General features: G+C 44.0%; 1 protein-coding gene across 4 annotated transcripts in view; it reads right to left on the minus strand.

Moving 5' to 3' along the window:
* Positions 1-17,567, minus strand: part of PCDH19 (protocadherin 19) — a 129,854-nt gene that overhangs the window by 38,699 nt on the left and 73,588 nt on the right. The window contains exon 5 of one of the 4 annotated variants that reach the window (XR_016443800.1): positions 10,370-10,466. The exons of the other annotated variants lie outside the window; for them this stretch is intronic. The gene's annotated coding sequence lies outside the window, so the exon portion shown is untranslated. The remainder of the gene's footprint in view (positions 1-10,369; positions 10,467-17,567) is intronic. 4 annotated transcript variants of the gene reach the window in all.

Genomic DNA, 17,567 nt, shown 5'->3' on the forward strand with positions numbered 1-17,567 from the left:
TAATCAGGGACTAACTGAGCCTCAGACTTCATGTTTTGTCTGGCGGGTTTGTGGAGGGAAGTACAAAGGAGCAACAAAGGGCACTTAACATGCTAAATTGTTTCAACATGTGGCTGCTTGAGTGCACTTAGTGGCTAAGGACAGAAGTTACACATAAACCAGTTTAAGTGATCAGAAACTGATTTGAAATCTGTAACAGAACAGAAATTTAGTGCACATAAACCAGTTTCAAAATCGCCAAAACCTGTTTAAGATAAATCTGGCTGAATATAGTATCAGACTTAACTGATTTGGGTCAAATCGGTTTATGAAACTTCTGTCCCAGACCCCTTCCTGGTTCCAGTTCAATCACAGACCCCCAGCAACCCAGTATGCTTTGCAGCCCTGAGCTGTGCTGGCCCCACCCCTCTGCTCCCTAGCTGGAGCAATGAGGGCTGGCTAATAAGGGCATGCGGGGGGCAAGCCCAGGCGGAGATACAGTCCAGTCTGGGGGAGGAGGGGGACACTGCCCCACAGGCAAACCCCAGCTGGGGGCTGGGGTCAGGAAGGGGGGGGGGGGTGTTAAACACCCCTTTCTCCACTCAAACTTAGTGCTGGCTGCAACTGTGGACTACAAATCCCAGAGGGACTTGAAAGCAGGATGAAGTGATGAGCAAACCTGCAGAATTCTGCTGTAATTCTGGACTGCAAATCCCAGAGACCTCAGGGGCAGCAGGAAAAAGACATGAACACACAGCAAGAGAGCCGTGCTCTAGCATCCCCTGGCTTCTGGCCTGAGCCATTTCAGGCATGTGGCTGCATTTACATTTCAATTTAACCTGTGCATCTTGTATTAATTTGCAAAGACTGAATCGATTCAGCTTCAGGCTTTTTGACTGTCTGTACCTACTCAGTAAGTGCTAAATTGAACCTGACACCACCCATAGAGAAGCTAGTTCTACAAATTCTTCAAACATTTTGTATTTTTTCAATCCTGGAAACATGCAGCTAATTTGTGTGTTTAGCCTTGAATATTCATGTAGAATATTATGTAAATAAAGTGTTGGCTGTTTTTTCCACACCATTAATTGTGCTTTTGAGCCACATGAGGCAATCTATGAAGAAGTCTGTGTGAAGAAGCCATATATGTGTTAACATTTATTAGTGTACCTGCTTTTTACTACCTATTAACAAGAGTACCCTCATACAAAAGTATGGCACTATCTTGATGTTTCAGTGTTTCTTCAGCAATTGTATGGTTATACTGTAATCATGATGACACTGCTTCTGGGTACAGCAAACAGCACGATCATTAAAAAATTCATTTCAAAATCTTCCTGGAAGCTAATAAATTTTACAGCAGTTTCAATCCTTTCTCATTGCAACAAAGAAAAGCTTAGTTCGAGACAAATTAAAAGTAAATTGATTGCCTTAGGGGCATCTATTCAAATATCACTTTTCCATGTTAGAAATCTTTTCCTAAAACAAGAGGAGGACCGTTTCTCGCTCATGCGCGCTCTATATGGAAAGGCAAATCATTAAATCCCCGTTTGCAAAACCCAGGAAAAAACCAAACTTAAAATAAAATGAAAATGTGTCACTGGGGTGCAGGCCTAACATTTGCACTGGAATTTATGAATAATAAATATGAATAAATAGTAAACATGAAGGGATCAAACATTACTGTCAATGCTTACTCATGATTAGCCATCTTTTGCAGCCAGCGCACAACCGCATTATTTTACACTTTTCTTTATAATTACTCGGGGTATTTTTTCTATTCAACACCTTTATTTTCATTGAAACACAGTGTAAATACCAGGCAGAGCAGACATCCTGAATGGAAATAAGTGTCCTTGCCCATGCTGTGTGTATAAATACAATGTTCTGAGCAATAAAGACATTTCTAAAAATCCTCATTTCAAGCAAGCCCTTATAGCTGGTTCTGCCCATCCTGGCTTCTAAAAAAATAATAGAGGGAGCGCCTTTCCTCAAATGAAGGTTTCATCATGAGCTGACCTACATACCTCGTTGACGGGCTGCCCATCCCTGCTTGTGAGTTGCATTCTGTTCTGCTATTGGGGCAATGTTCCTGTGTGCTTCCTTTTCCTCAAAAAAGACTGAAAGGAGGCTTATACCAGTTCTCTGTACCATCATCTCCTTCAGTCAGATCTGCTGGGCCTTTGCAGCACCAAATACAATCACAAATGTGTTTGTTTTTTCTGTTTTGTTTTTTTAAAAGATAAAAGAATAAATAAATACTGTGATGAAGGCAAATATTTTAAATATAACTTAGCAGTTCCTCTTGGTACAAGATGAAACAAACCCTGTAGCAATCTTCACTTTAAAACTGGTGTTCACTCATCCGTTTTCTCTTGTTAGTTTCAATGCTCGGCCTTCAGGAATGGTCTAGGACCCAGTACCACACAATTCCAACCCTGCAGAGCTGATATAGCCATGACAGCTCCTGCACTACAAAAACCATAGATTCTTATAACCAATTATTAGTAAACCAATACCCCATCCCCACTGGGTATTATGCAGCTCTAGTCCCCTCCCTTAAATCAGCACAGTCCTATTGACTTCAGCCAATCTACACCAACCTATGCCAGCTGAAGCTCTGGCTCTTGGTCTATTTTTTGGCAGAGGTGCTGGAGATCAGGGAGTTGCTGTTATTGGTTAGTGAACAGTGATCTACTGGTTTAAGTACAAATAAGATCCAGCAAAATGATAAGCTCCAGTCTCCCACCATGGGGCATTATCTGCTTATAAATTCTGCACCTCTCCTTTATCTACCCACCTAGCATCATGTCAGGAACAAGAGGTGTCGAATAACATTTTGTTTTTGTTTTGTTTTTTTACCTATGGGCTTTTACAGATACCTCTGCCTGTATTAATAAATCTCCAGCCTATGCACAAATATAATCCTGGCTTCCATAGTAACATGTTCAGTGGATGCTAATAGATGAGGACAGTGACAAATGCTTTTTACTGCAATGAGGAACCTTTTTGTTCCTTTTCCTTTCCCACCACTTGGGGCTTATGCACGTTGAAAAATCTTATGCTTTTAACCCCGCATTGTCTTTTCCAATATCAGAGGTCAACAGTGTTTAGACAAGGCAATCACTCGTGAGGAATAATTTTAATGAAACAAGGGATCTGAATGAAGCTAATTTATTATGCAGCTCTTGATAGGAACCAACGTCTAAATGCAGCTCCTGAAAATAATTCTTATAATGTTCAACAGACTAGTTACAAAGGACCACATTCTTGGATAGTGTAAATCAACACTGTTCTGCTGAAGTGCAATGGAGCTACACCAGTTTACACCACCCTGGAGATCGGGCCCTGTATCTTTTTTTCTTGGTCTATTTTACCATTAATAATGTCCTTCTCTTCTTGTTAACTGTACTTGTATAATGAATGAAGATTGACATGCACTGATACATCTAAGGTACCATTCTAACTATACATTAGGCAGCTAAGAATAGATTTGGTGCAGAGAGGTTGAGGGGGAAGGAACCGCTTCTTCAATAAAGCTACCTTTTAGGCTTTTTGAAGAAGGAGGATATTGTGAGAAGAAAGAAGATAAGCCAAGGGGAAGCTGGATTTTGGAAACACTCTGCAGTACAACAGAGTCAACCCCATAAGGTATAAGCAATAATTTAATGTAGCATTGGTTTAACATAGAATATTATTTGGGAAATCAGGTCAAACCATACCTTATTCACAAGAAACATTTCACCCCTGTGCAGAGGACTAGCACAGTGCAACATTTCAGATCCAATTAAACCCTTTTTTGAGGTTTTAAAAGTTCCGAAGAGTTTGTACCAGGCCCAGAGTGGGACAGATTTCATCTCTGAAATTCAGCTATCTACATACAGATCAGGGTATTTTATATAGGACCCACCACTGAGGTAGGAGCCAACAGAACTCATTACAAGCATCTAGTGAGCATAACTGGACTCTAAGAAAGGATAAACAAGCTCATCTCTCTAACTATAATGGTTCTGTCATTCATATGCACAGTTCCTATTAAAGCTAATGGGAAGGCATTGTTCTGCATTCACTGAGAGAAGAATACGACCCCTTGACTTCATTACAGAAATTCAAATTCATTAACAGTGGGTATAGAGGGATTGTCCTAAATACAATCCTTGTTATATATTTTCATGTTAATTCAACCATTTGAGTGTATTATACCCTGCAGAGGAGAAAACATTTCTAGTCTGTTAAAACACATTTCCTACAATTGGGAGCAAAACTTTGTCTCCTTTTATGCCTTTGACACGAGCTGCCTTCAGCTTAATGGGAATTTGGTAGTAATGCAAATTAATCCAAAGGTTACTCTTCTATCCTATTGTCACGTCTTAAACAGACAAATTCAAATATTCTGTGTCTTGAGGTAAGGCAAGTCAATACATACCATGCATCCAAATTTGCACTGCAACAACAAATAAAATTATTACAATATCCTGCTGAAATAAAAAAAAACCTACTTAACTATTGATATATAAATGCAACAAAACAAAAAACATAGTTGTGGAAGATGAGAAGAGGTTTCAAGCTTGATCCGCCTGACAACAAAAGGGCCAAATTCTAGGCTGATGTAAATCAAAGCAGCTCTACTGGCTTTGATATAGCTATGCTGATTTAAACCAGTGGCAGTTGTTCCTCAGAAGATTTCATACTAGCCTTACCTTAGCCAGGGTGAAAAGACCATTCATTCTCAGACTCCCTTTGTGTGAAACTGACACAGATGATGCTGCTGTTTCTTAGTCTTATTGTAAGGAAAATAATGGATAATTTCAAATGAAACAGGTCTTTATGCTTGGGTGCGATTCCTAAAGACGCAAGGTCCTTTTGCAAAGTAACAACACCTGGACATCGTACCCTGCTTTCCTAACTGCCACTTGGGTTTTGCTTCCACGGGCTATTCATGGTAACTCCATGCAAGCACTGATGTGTCCTATGCATTCTAAAACAGCCGCTGTGTCCTGTTCAGAGATGGCTGCATTTAAGTGGCGGTGGATCTGTTCAGTATGTATAAGCGCTGCAGGTGCTTCAAGTTCCTTTAGGATGAAAGCTGCTACAGCAACATAAGGTTAGAGTTTCTAAGATCTTATTAGAAATACTATGGACAAACATTTGCAAACTACCATATTTTCAAAGGCAATATAAAAAGCAAGAAATGACAGCTTCAAGGGCAAGGTTGGAAGCCTCAAGCATATACATACTGCACCTGCCTCCACACCTTTGGATGAAGGAAAAGAGGTATCCCCCCATCCCAGGCATCTGGCACAAGTAGTCCCCTCCAGCCTAGAGACTGAAGCTGAACCTTGGAAGGTGAGACAGAGGCCCTTGTAAACTATATGAATCCAAGTACCTAAAAAACCTAAAATAAAAGGGCAGATCTTAGGTTGTGTATGGAGTTCTGATCTAATTCTTGTGATCTGCTAAAAAAGGAACCAGTCCCAGAAAAAGAAAAAGAATCTGCCTGTGTTAGTGGGAGTACTACTGGGAAGACTTTCTATATCAAAGCAAAACGATGGAATTTATAAGCTACATTCCAGTTACCCCCTAAATATTCTTTAGGACAGTGACCACTTCCACAAGGGGCTCTGATACTGGCAGGCCTTTTTGTAATTTCATATTACAAGTGAAAAAGAAAAGGGATTCAGTGTCATGACAGTATTGGTATGTAATTTACTGTTATTACTGAGATTAAAAACAACATTATATGCTTAGCACTAAACACCTGCCATTCCTCAGATTTCTCAAGGACACATGTCAACGTCATTATTATCCAAATAATCAAAAAATATTCACTGGAATATTCAACTGCCTTTCTACTGGAAACTCACAGCCTTAATCTAACACTGATCCTCTGTTGTCCTTCATGTAAATATTGATGGGAAGCCAGCCAAAGCCTAGGGAAGTGAGCTTCATCCTGGTGGATGGGAATCTCTTGTGTCAGATACAGTCAGCCTGACTAATGAGACCCACAGCTTGCCAAAACCTACAGCCTTGCTGTCTGTTCCAGCCACTGAATACGCTTAGAAACCCAGTGGCACCAGCCCAGCCGTCTACAGATCCTAGTCAACTATCAATAGCTTAAGTGTAAGTGATTGTTTATGAAGTATGAGTCAAATGTGTTTCCTTTTTCAGTTTTAGGACCTCCAGTATTGTTATTGCCCAAGTAATGTTTGCATGGAATTAATCATATGCATGCCCACAAGGCAAACCATTATGAGAAGCTCTTTGTACTTTTTAGAAATATGTAGCTCTGAACAGCAAAGAGATCTGGAAGAGTTCCCAGCAGAATAGGGTGTTCCCATTACTGAGTAGTAGTTGGGGAATCCTCTGTTTCAGCTGGTCCCTCACCTTCCCTTACCACAACACTGGACCAACATTTCTCCAGACAAGCTGACTGCCATTCCTTCCCTATTTTTTTGCTTTAACCTCTTGTTTTCCCCTAAAAACAAACAAACAATCTCAGTTTTTCATGCTAGAGGACCCTTTCTGTAGAGAATAACACTATTCAGTGTAAACACTCCAGCCCACATCCTCAATGGCATCCAGTAAGTCCTAGAGGCAGCTGAAGTTGTACAAGACTTTGATCCTCAGTTCAGTTCTATGAATGCTGCTATACACTATGCCAGCTATACACTGTTCCAGTCCTGCTGATTGCGACAGCAGAGGTGTGCTCTGACCTTGCCCTCTTTCACTGGTAACACTGAGAACGAGAAAGGTGCGTTCTAGCTCTGTACTACCAAGATAAACCTGCTATGCAAGGGGTAATGCTCATCTGGCTGATTGAACTAGCTTTATACCCTTTTGTCTCCAGGGCAAAGAAAACTGTCAGGGCTGGGAAACTGGCCCATTAAGTTAGGTAGACAATTAGTTTTAACAACTGAATATATGTCTTCATAAATTAATAGCATCGTTTCATATAAAAATACATGCAACAGTATGAGGTCAGCGGTCAACTCTGACACCTCATTACAAATTTAAGGGAAGTTACATTACCCATGAGATACATCTCAAGCTCAATCCTAGTAGTCTAGGTGGAGTGCCTGTCTGACCGCTCAAACATTCACAAAGGCTAAATTAATCCATGTCACACTATAAACCACGGAGCCATGGCAAAGCAACTGAGCAAAGGAAATGGGAAACAGTCCCATGTTCATAATTTGTGTAAATATTCTGTGAGCTTTGTAGTTGTCTAACACAACACACTGATGGCAAAGGGTCCCCATGAGATGTGCACTATACACTGGACTTAAGTCAGACCCCAAATGGTGCTGCTTTCTTAAATCAGTGAAGCACAGGCAAACAATCTGCATTTAATTTGAAGGGAAGCAGGGAACAATTTGCATTTTCCTTTAATGTAAAGGGAAGCAGGGGGCATTATAAGTTTGCACCATCCTGTCTACCACACTGTAATAACTTCTGCTTATTTCTTCTGATGGTGTCAACTGGCACAAAATTACTGAAATAAGTGGGATGACACCAATTCAATGCTGGATCTGGATTGGGCCCTTTTTTCTTTCCTCTCTCAGACTTTTACTATAGAAGACAACAAATACTAGCCAGTCACCAAATCTGTCTCTTGTCACCTCCTGAGAGACGGATGTATTTGTAATGGATTCCAACTAACCTGGTTTCCTAAACAGGAGTTCAACTACCTTAAAAAAATTAGACTCTCTGGAATTCTGAAATTTCTGTAGGTTCCTCCTATCCCTACTTCTGATTCTTCCTCTCATGGCTTCAGATCCATCTGCATCTCACACACACATGCACAGAATTTCACTAACATCATAAAACACATGCTTGATTACTGGTTGGCTGCCACCTTCTTGCACTCCAGATTTTAGAACACATATTCTTAATGGCCAGCATAATGGTCCTAATGAGATGCCTTACTAAAATTTCAAATACAGTAGATCATAAATATACAGCTCAAACTCTACTGAGTGCCATTCAAAAAAGTTACATTTTCCAATGGAGAGCCACCTAGGTAAACGTACAACAGTCTTTGACTCACTCAGCAACTAATGTTACCCCACTGAGCTGTTCAGGGTCCACAGGTGCACCCTTGCAGTAGATGCTAACAATTCTATAACATGCAGCCTTGAAATGTGGCTGTGGTCATCAAGGTGACCTTCTTACTCAACATCTTTTTCCCTGTACGACTTCTGACTGGTTAGTCAAAAGTTCAAGTCCTTGCTCCTGTTAATCATCAAATCCAGTGCAGCTATGGGTGGATAAGGTGGATTTTATTCCACTTTGTGTGGCATTCACAAAACCATCAGCTGAATTCCAGTACAGCAACACTGTCCCAGGTGATAATATGAAAGTGGGCCAAAACCAAACAGAATTTTCAGATCCCAAGCAATCTGCAACACTGACTACTGGGAAGGGTGTTGGATAGGAAAATCTTTTTCACTTAGCACGTCTGACCTATTCTCACAGAGCACTAATAAATATGGTACCTCCAGAAGATTATTCTTCTGAATCACATTGCTAACTAAACCCTTTAAATATCACCATAAAGTTCACCTAAATACGTAGCCTGCCCACCATCATATCCACAGTGCAGCACTTCTGTAAAGGAATGAAACAACACTGATGTGAACTGATTTAATTGTGTACTTTCAAGTACACTTGGCTGAAGGGGGACAGCTGGCTTCATTATATTCAAATTCACCCTAGGCCTGTCCTACAATCCTCACTTAGTCGAGACTCCCAGCAAATAAACACGAGTGTTAATACTGTTGCCTGAAGGGAAGATACAGCACTACTGCATGCTAGGAGCTACAGAACTAGAACACAGTTTGGGAAGCAATTTGCTGTTACTGCTGGTGAATGTTCTGAAACTGTATAAGCTCCTTTGTGCAAGCCTCATTTTCAGCACCACTTCCAAGCAGGCAAACATGGTCCTGCAGTAATTCTGCTTGAGAATCTCTGTGGGGAACTTCCCTCCTGTTTCTTCCCTGTCTGTAGTGCAGATATGTAATACTCTTTGCCTCTGTGTACTCTCATAATTTCAAAAACACTTACACATGCAGCATGCATTAGAATTAAAAAACCATTAAACCTCGGAAAGGAGAAACTTTGACAGGATGCATAATACACTAAGTATAATTAATTAAATTGGATGAGGCACTGGGGGGCTGAAAGAAGAGAGGATGGAGACTGTTCTTGGAAATGGGATGGTAATGTACTAATGTTCTGTGTGCCATTTATTAAGAAACAGACCTGGGTGGATAAATGAGGCTTTGAGTAATTGTAGAAAATGGCACCAGCCAGTTGGGCACCTAAAATACAAGGGAACCGGGTCATAACAAGAAACATAGGCAATTAAAAGTATAGGAAATAATAATGAAGGCAAGAGGGGAAAATAAAGCAGTGAAGGACTTTAACCAGCAAGCTCTTTAAATACAAATGTACACAAAGGCAAGAGGACTTCTGCAACAGGCACCAAAAAGTTAATGACAAATGAGGTTAACAATATTTCACACAGCACCTTCTCATCCTTGTCCTCAGGAGTCACAAAAGTAGCAGTATCACAGGAATAGGTATATATTCACCACATTCAGAGAGAGGCAAGGTAGTACCAGCTTAACAACTGCATCCACCAGATAATTGAAGTGATTAGAATTGTTAAAAGTTGACAAAGTACCAAGCCCAGATTAATTACACCTCCAGATTATAAAGGCAGGAGCACAGCAAATAAGAAAGCCTTTAGCAACAATTTCTGAGAGCTCACCAAGTGCTGGGGTAGCAATAAGAAACTACAGGGTTGCTCATTTACTTGCCATCTTGAAAGTCAGATAAAAAAGAAGGTCCAGGAAATGAGACCTGTAAAACTGCTCTCATCAGTTGTCAGGTTGTGGGAAGGAAGATACTGGAAACACTAAATGACAGGATTGCTAAACGTTTGGAATATACATACGATTCAGTGAAAGGAAGCCTTGTGAGTTCAGAATGGAAAGAGAAATTTTAGTTTGGGGAGGAATCTTCCTAACTGGTCTAAGAACAGCATTTCTTAACTTTTGGGTCACGACCCAAAAGTGGGTCACAAGAATATACGAAAGGATTGTGAACAAACTTTAGAAATGGATACTCCTCTAAAGGAGAAAAAATACAGGAAACCGCAGGTTTTCCCTTGCAGGTTGGCAGTTTCAGACTGCAAGGGGCTGTTTGGGGTTCCCCCCCTCCATGCCCCACACACACCTAGTCACTGCCCAACACACTGGCGAGCTGGGGCCTAGGGACAGAAGGCACTGGGTCAGAAGTAAGGGACACTGGGTTGGGACTGGCCAATGTTTACAAATGGGTCCTGGTACAAAAGAGATCGAGAACCACTGGTCTAGAACATGGTTACCTGAAAAACTGTTCATCTCTGAGCAACCCTTCATGGCAGTTAACAGAGGCTGAGATAAAATTTTCCTCCACTGACCCACTCTACCTTACAAAGTATTCTGGAAAAAAAAAAAAAAAAAAAAAATCAATCATTTGTTTAAATATGTAGAATTTAAATCTGGTAGAACACATAAGATCATGTAATCTGACCCACTGTATGACACAGGACATAGAACTTCACGTAATGACTCTAGTGTACAGCCTCATTACTGTACGATGGAGTGCGGCACATCAGGAAAGCAACCAAACTTCATTTAAAAGTGCTGGAGAATTTATCACATCCCTTGAGAATCTGTTCCAATGGTTAAATATCATCAGTATTTTAAAATTTGTGCCTCATTTATATTTAGATTTTTTTCTGAGTTCAACTTCTAGTACCTAGAGCAGGGATAGGCAACGTTTTTTAGCTGGAGTGCTGAAAAACCCACAATGCCTACCTTGCAAGGTGCCAGAGTGCTGGCATACCAGAAAAACAAAATGAAGGCAGGGGGTACATGGCAGGATGCCCTGCTTGTGCCTTTGCCCCCCACCCAAAGCCCCTCCCTGCCCCTCAGCTCTGCTCATACCCCTGCTGCCCCTTAGCCCCCAGCCCAGCCTCCATGGCTATCAGCAGCTACCCAGAACCTGGACCAGCTACAGCCAGGAGGCTGCAAACAGCTGCTGCCTCCCTGCCACAGCTGTGGCTCTAGCTGTCTCCCAGACCCAGCCTCTGGGGAAGCAGCAGATACCGGCGATACTCCCCCCTGTGCTGCCCTCACACATGCTGCACTCCCGACCTTGCTGCCCTCCCAAACGCAGCGTGTGCAACCCAGAGTGGCAGCACACAGAAGGACTGCACAGGAAAGCTGCCTGCTGCTGCAAGCTCCACACTGCCCAGGTCACACTTCCCCCGTATGCATGGGAGCACCGTGGGCAGTACACAGGATTGAGCCCCTCACTTTCTGCAGCCCCTGCTGTGGCCTGTCACGCCAGGTTTCACACATTGCTCTGCAGAAGCAGCAGCAAGGGCAGCACAGTGGGGAGCACTGCTGGTATCTGCTGTCTCCCTGGAGCCTAGGGCTGGATCTGGAGCTATGGCCAGGGCTGGGAGGCAGCCGCTGTCTGTAGCCTCCTGGCTCTGGCTGGCCCAGGATCTGGGTACCTGCTGATAGCCACGGAGCCCAGGCTGCTTGCAGCAGGCCTTCCATCCTCCCAGCTGGCTGTTAGGAGCAGCCCAGGCTCCGTAACTAATCAGCAGCTACCAGTAACATGGGCCGGCTGCCGCTGGGAGGATGCAAACAACTGCTGCCTCCCCGCCCCGGCCCTGGCGGTCTCCCGGCCCTGGGATCCAGGAAGCCAGCAGGTGCCGGCACTGCACCCGTTGGGGCCAGGGCCATGGGCAACATGGGGCTGGGGCCAGAGCCCACTTGCAGCTTGGGGCTGTGGGGCCAGGGCCACCCAGCAGCATGGGGCTGAAGCTGGGGCCCATGGGCAACAGAGGGCTGGGGCTGGAGCCTGGCCGTGGGCAGCATGGGGCTGCAGCTGGAGCTGGGGCCAGGGCCTGCTGGCAGCATGGGGCTGCAGCCAGGCTGTCACTAGCGCTGGGATAGGGCCGGTGGCAGCACTGGACTGAGGCCAGGGCTGGGGCCGTGCAGGGCTAGGGCCTATGGGGGTGGTGGTGCCGGGTGGCGCTGGACCCACTGGCAGCTCATGGCTGGGGCCTTCAGCAGCACTGGGATGGGGCTAGGTCCCACGCAGGTCCACAGCCCTGGCCCTGGCCCCATTGTGACGCTGCCAACAGCCCCAACCTGGCAGTGGCACTGTGCTGGGGCCCGTGGTGGTGGTGAGGGCTGGGGCCAGGCCTGCCGGCAGCTGACACAACTGCCGCAGCTGGGGCCTGGGCCTGCGCAGGCCCAAGCTGGCTGCCAGTGCTGTCAGCAGCACTGAGGCCTGCACAGGCCCTTGCCTCATCCTGATGCTGCCGACAGCCCAGGCCCAGCAGCAGCACTGGGCTGGGCTGGACTCGGCTGGGCTGGGCAGTGGAGGTGAAGGTGATGGGCAGGACCTGGCCTAGTGGCAACACATGGCTGGGGCTGGGCCCACCAGCAGCACCAGAATGGGACCTTGGCCTCATCCCAATGGTGCTGGCCCAGCAGTGGCAGTGGAGGTGCTGGCCAGGGCCAGCACCTCCGGCAGTGCCAGGATGGAGCCAGGGCCCCAACCTCATCCCAGCACTGCTGATGGCCAATTGCCTATGGCCCTGGCCTGTTGGCGGCAGTGGTGTCGACCGGGCCCGCTGGCAGCATATGGCCGGGGCCATCTGTAGTGCCAGGATGGGGCCAGGGCCCGTGCAGGTCCACGGTCCCAGCCCTGGTCCCAGCCCTGGTGTTGGCACTGGGCCAGGGCCTGCAGCGGCAATGGTGCCAGCTGGGGCCAGGCCCACTGGCAGCACGTGGCTGGCCCTGGGGCCCGCAGCAGCAGTGGTACTGGCTGAGGCCTGCCAGCGACACATGGCCAGCAGCGCGGGGTTGGGGCTAGAGGCTCTTGCCTGGCTGGGGCTGCCAGTGTTCCAGGGCTGGGGTCCAGCGGTGGCAAGGGTCAGCAGCAGCACAGGGCTGTTCGCAGGCAGCCATGTCCTGCTCAATCTGGGCATGCCTCTTCCTGCCCTTTGGGGTGGGAAGCAGCCCACGTGCCAATAAAAACCATGTCGCATGCCACATTTGGCATGCATGCCATAGGTTGCCGGCCCCTGACCTAGAGCTTGGTTATGCCTTGTCCACTAATTATCTTCTTTCTCTGTGGACACTTAAATGATAGGACTGCGCAAGGCTTTGGTCACTGATTCGATTCGGAGGAGATCTGGCCCGATTCAGCAGCTGAATCTCTGAATTCAAATTGAATCAGGAAACCCATTAATCTCTCCAAATTGAATCGGAAGCCTTCGATTTGATCGGAGAGATTCAACAATTCAGCCACAGACAGCTTTATATGGGGGGTTTTGCGTACCTTGTGGTACCATGCACAGCTTGGTGGGACAGATGGACTGCCCCATGGGAGCACAGGTGATCCCCTATGTGCTCGGCAGTGGACCCAGAAGTGGACCAGAAGTACTTCCGGTCCACTTCTGGGTCTGCCGCAGAGCATGCGGGGGACCCCCCTAACCCCCGACTCAGCAACTGATGCCTCCTGAGTCCAGGGGGGCACCTGGGGTCCCCTGAGGCCAACTGCTAAGAGCAGGAGTGCAGGGGGGGTCCCCCACACACTCTGCAGTGGCCCCAGAAGTGGACCGGAAGTACCCGTGGGATGCTCCATCTGCCCCACCATCTCAGCGTTCATGAGCTTCAAGGTACGCAGAAAAAATATATAAAGCTGTGTCTATGGCCAAATTGCCGATTCTCTGAATCAGAATCAAATCTTCAGATTCAGATTTGGCCGAATCAAATCAGGACAGTGATCCAAATCAGCTAATAGAATCACTGTCCCCTGAATCGGGCCAAATCCAAATCAAATACTGCCCCTTCGCACAACCCTATTAAATGGACTTGGGCTATACTGTGCCAATGGGGACAGCAAACTTCAGAGTCAGAGTATCAGAGAACACTCTGTTTCCACCCTTCCTAAATTCAGATCTAGGACCATCAACAGGAGCACTCTGGCTGATACCACGTATGATTCAAGGCTTATAGCTGTGATGTCCAGAGATCTAATACAAATCCAGTAATGACAGAGGGAAGACTCCCATTTTTTTAGTGGGCTTTGGATCGGATCCCATGTCTCCAAAGCAGTGAAGAACCAAATACACACTATTTCATAGAGCAAAGTCTTTAATTTTACCCAGAAACTTCTGTTATGCGTTTCTTCTGCAGAAAACAGGGCACATTCAGATGAGATCCCTCCTCACTTACGGAACTTTTCTTCCGATTATTTCCCAGTCTGAAAGCCTTCAGGGCACAGTGGAAGGTACCTCTGTTCAGTGAGGCTGTTGCCTATATGTTCCAATATCAATGTAACAAGATCTACCAGGTCATGAAAAAAGAGCTTAGACTGAAGTAGCAGAGGTCATTTGATTACTGTGCATATGTGGAATTGTTCAGTTTAATTTCATATTTGATATAATATTGTATATTAACATGAAGGTCCCAGATGCTACAGTGATAAATATAATAATCTGTGTATAAATACCCACATAAAATGAATATGTTCATACCTAAGGAGATGCAGATGGAAAATGAAACAAGGACAAAATTTCTTGATTTCAAAGCATTTGATGCAGCTTTCTACCACAACAAAGTGTTTTGCCAGACAACTGAAGGGGACAGTTACTGGCACAGACCAAACATTTCTTGTGAGACAGGAAAGAGTGTCCATAAAATGATATAGCTCAAAATGGAAAAAAAGTCAGAAATGAAGTAGAACAAGCTTTAGTACAGGGCCCTCTTTGTTTACCTTTTCGTAAATGGGTTTTATGTTGGCTTCCTGGTTACCTGTGTTAATGGCAACCTTGGAGGGCAACAAAACTTTGGAACAAGACAAATAAACTCAATTTCTCTGAATAATTTAGACAGGTGTGATAACATGCATCCCTTGGGATTCAAAGAGAAAAGCTGTATCATAAAGAGGATCTGTAAATCAATGAGTCTAAAGTATCTAAAACCATCAAAGAATCAGCTCAAAGAAAGTGCATGTCAGAACAAATTCAGAACACAAGGGTATTACAAGATAAGTTTTTACAGCCGTGCATCTCCTCATAAGAAGTCTTCTGAGGTGCTTAGTTTAAGAAAACCAGTAAGATGGTTTGTGCCATGGAGATGCACATGAAGCATCAAGAAGAGATACACCTTACTTCACTTAAGATGTTCTGGGTAACTGTTAGTGTCACAAGTAACTCAGCAGGTAAACTCAAAGAATGAAAAGTAGAAAACAAATGAAAGTCCAATATATATTAAATGCCTGATACCAGAGACACACCTGGGTACTAGCAAACATTCCCTAAAGCTATTTATACACTCCAGTAATTTACCTAGCACTTTAAGTAATACTTCTGACTCCCTAACCTTTTCTGATTTACTGATATATTAGGTTTCAGCTTTAGTCTTCTAGCCAAATTCTCCTTTTCCAAACTGGAGAAGTCCCTTTTATAGCTCCTTACAGATCTGTATCTGTTGACCTACAAGCAACTGATTTGAATTGAGAAATACACTTCTTTTGTATTATGAATCACAGTGCTCCTCCATTTGTTTGGAACTGATTTGAGTATTGAAACAGTTAACTGGAGGGAGTGTTGAAGTGAGTGAACAGACAACGTCGCACCCTCCATTCCAGGCATGCCTTTTATATCCATACAGGTGAAAAGCAGTGACACCAGCACAAATCAAAGCAGAAAAAAGGTCAGATTTTTAAGTTACTTCCCATCCTAATATAAACATTAGAGTAGTGTTATGCACTGCTATCAACAAATGCAATTTGAAGCAGGATGCCTGGATCTTTGCAGAAATCTTCATGAAATCTCTACTTTCTGCAATTAGGCTTGAATTTTCAAAGGAGTCAGGAGAAGTCAACTGCCCAGCTCTTTTTTGGACCTGAATTGGATTTTAGAACCTAAATCCCTTAGGCTTATCTGAAAAATTTCAAACCATGACCTTTATTGCTATTATTTTACACATAACTGCAAATAAACCAATGTGCCCTTTACATTTCCAGCTGCAAAATCTAAATAACACAAAGGAGTTCTTCCGATTAGTAAGCATTTCACCAATTTACAGTCTTCCATACAGACAGGGCTTTTTCTTCCAAAGATGCTGAAGGCCCTCAACTTCCATTAATTGGAAACACAGGATTAAGCCAAAGGTCTCCTACGCTGTCATCCACTTTGGTATTTTGACTGTAACCCCATAACACTCACTCCCAACATCTACAAACCTGCACCAAAATTGGGTCCCCATTATGCTAAACAATATACAAATACCTGTGTGAGATACCTACATGCCAAACAAACAAAAAGAAAATGAAGGTGTACCAGGAGGGGATGTGACTTAGAATCGTAAAAAAATAAGGTTGGAAGGGACCTTAGGAGATCATCTAGTCCAACCACCTGCTCAAAGCAGGACCATCCTCAACTAGATCATCCCAGCCAAGGCTTTGTCTGGCCGGGTCTTTAAAAGCCTCCACGGATGGAGACTCCACAACCTCTCTGGGTAGCCCGTTCCAGTGCTTCACCACCCTCCTAATGAAAAGGTTTTTCCTAATATCCAACCTAAACTTCCCTTGCTGCAAAGACAAAGAAATCAGTGACAGATTTATTGATTTCCAGTCCACTGAACCAATAACCAAAATACCCACAGTATTCACACAGGTAGCGAGGGCAACAGAAAATATTCATGACTGACAGCAAGTAAAGATTGCAGAAGCATTTAGTAATTCTGTGACCTGTTTAAAAATATCTATCATATAATCATATATGCTCTGTGTAGGATATAAAATCTAAGACTCCCAGTTCAGTGCCAGCATGTTCCTTAAGACAGAGAAAAACTTTAAGTTTCATTTTCTTTGTAGTGTCAATTATTCTGAGGTTCTGACTTATGAATTATTACATAAATCTTTTACTAAAACAGCTTAAGTATAAGCTCATTGCTATAGTGACTTTAACAGCTGGCTTCTGGTAAACTGCAATATTTTAGACATACGTAACATTTCGAAAAACTATAAACTTGTATTAGTTTTGATCCAACACTGCGGTCTTCCCTAAAATATTTTTCATTGCATAAATGTTTTAGTTTTAAAGATAGCTGAACCAAGCAGTCTATGATTTGTCTTTACAACACCCACAGGGTTTACTGTACTGATCTGGCCATAGGTGAAAAGAAAAAGCAACTAATTTACACCAAACTGACCGTGGCAATGTTTAATGGACTGAGAAGTTGTTATGGCCATGGAGTCACTTCAGCTGCTGACGGCTGCTGTGGTCAGACAACACTTAGCTGTCGGGTATTCAACATTTTTTCAAGGTAGCCGTAAGTAAGCTTGTGTGGTTATGACACTATAATAGGTGACTTTTTAAAGAGTTACTGTTGCTATCCTTATACCGAGCCTGTCCTGTTCTGTATCAGAATTATACACAGAGCTTGTTGGTGCAATATTACGGTAAACCCAAAATTTCTCTAACTTGATAGTGACTGGCTTGT

Source organism: Crocodylus siamensis, chromosome 8 (assembly GCF_052110815.1).
Source record: "Crocodylus siamensis isolate JL-2025a chromosome 8, ASM5211081v1, whole genome shotgun sequence".
NCBI lineage: Eukaryota > Metazoa > Chordata > Crocodylia > Crocodylidae > Crocodylus > Crocodylus siamensis.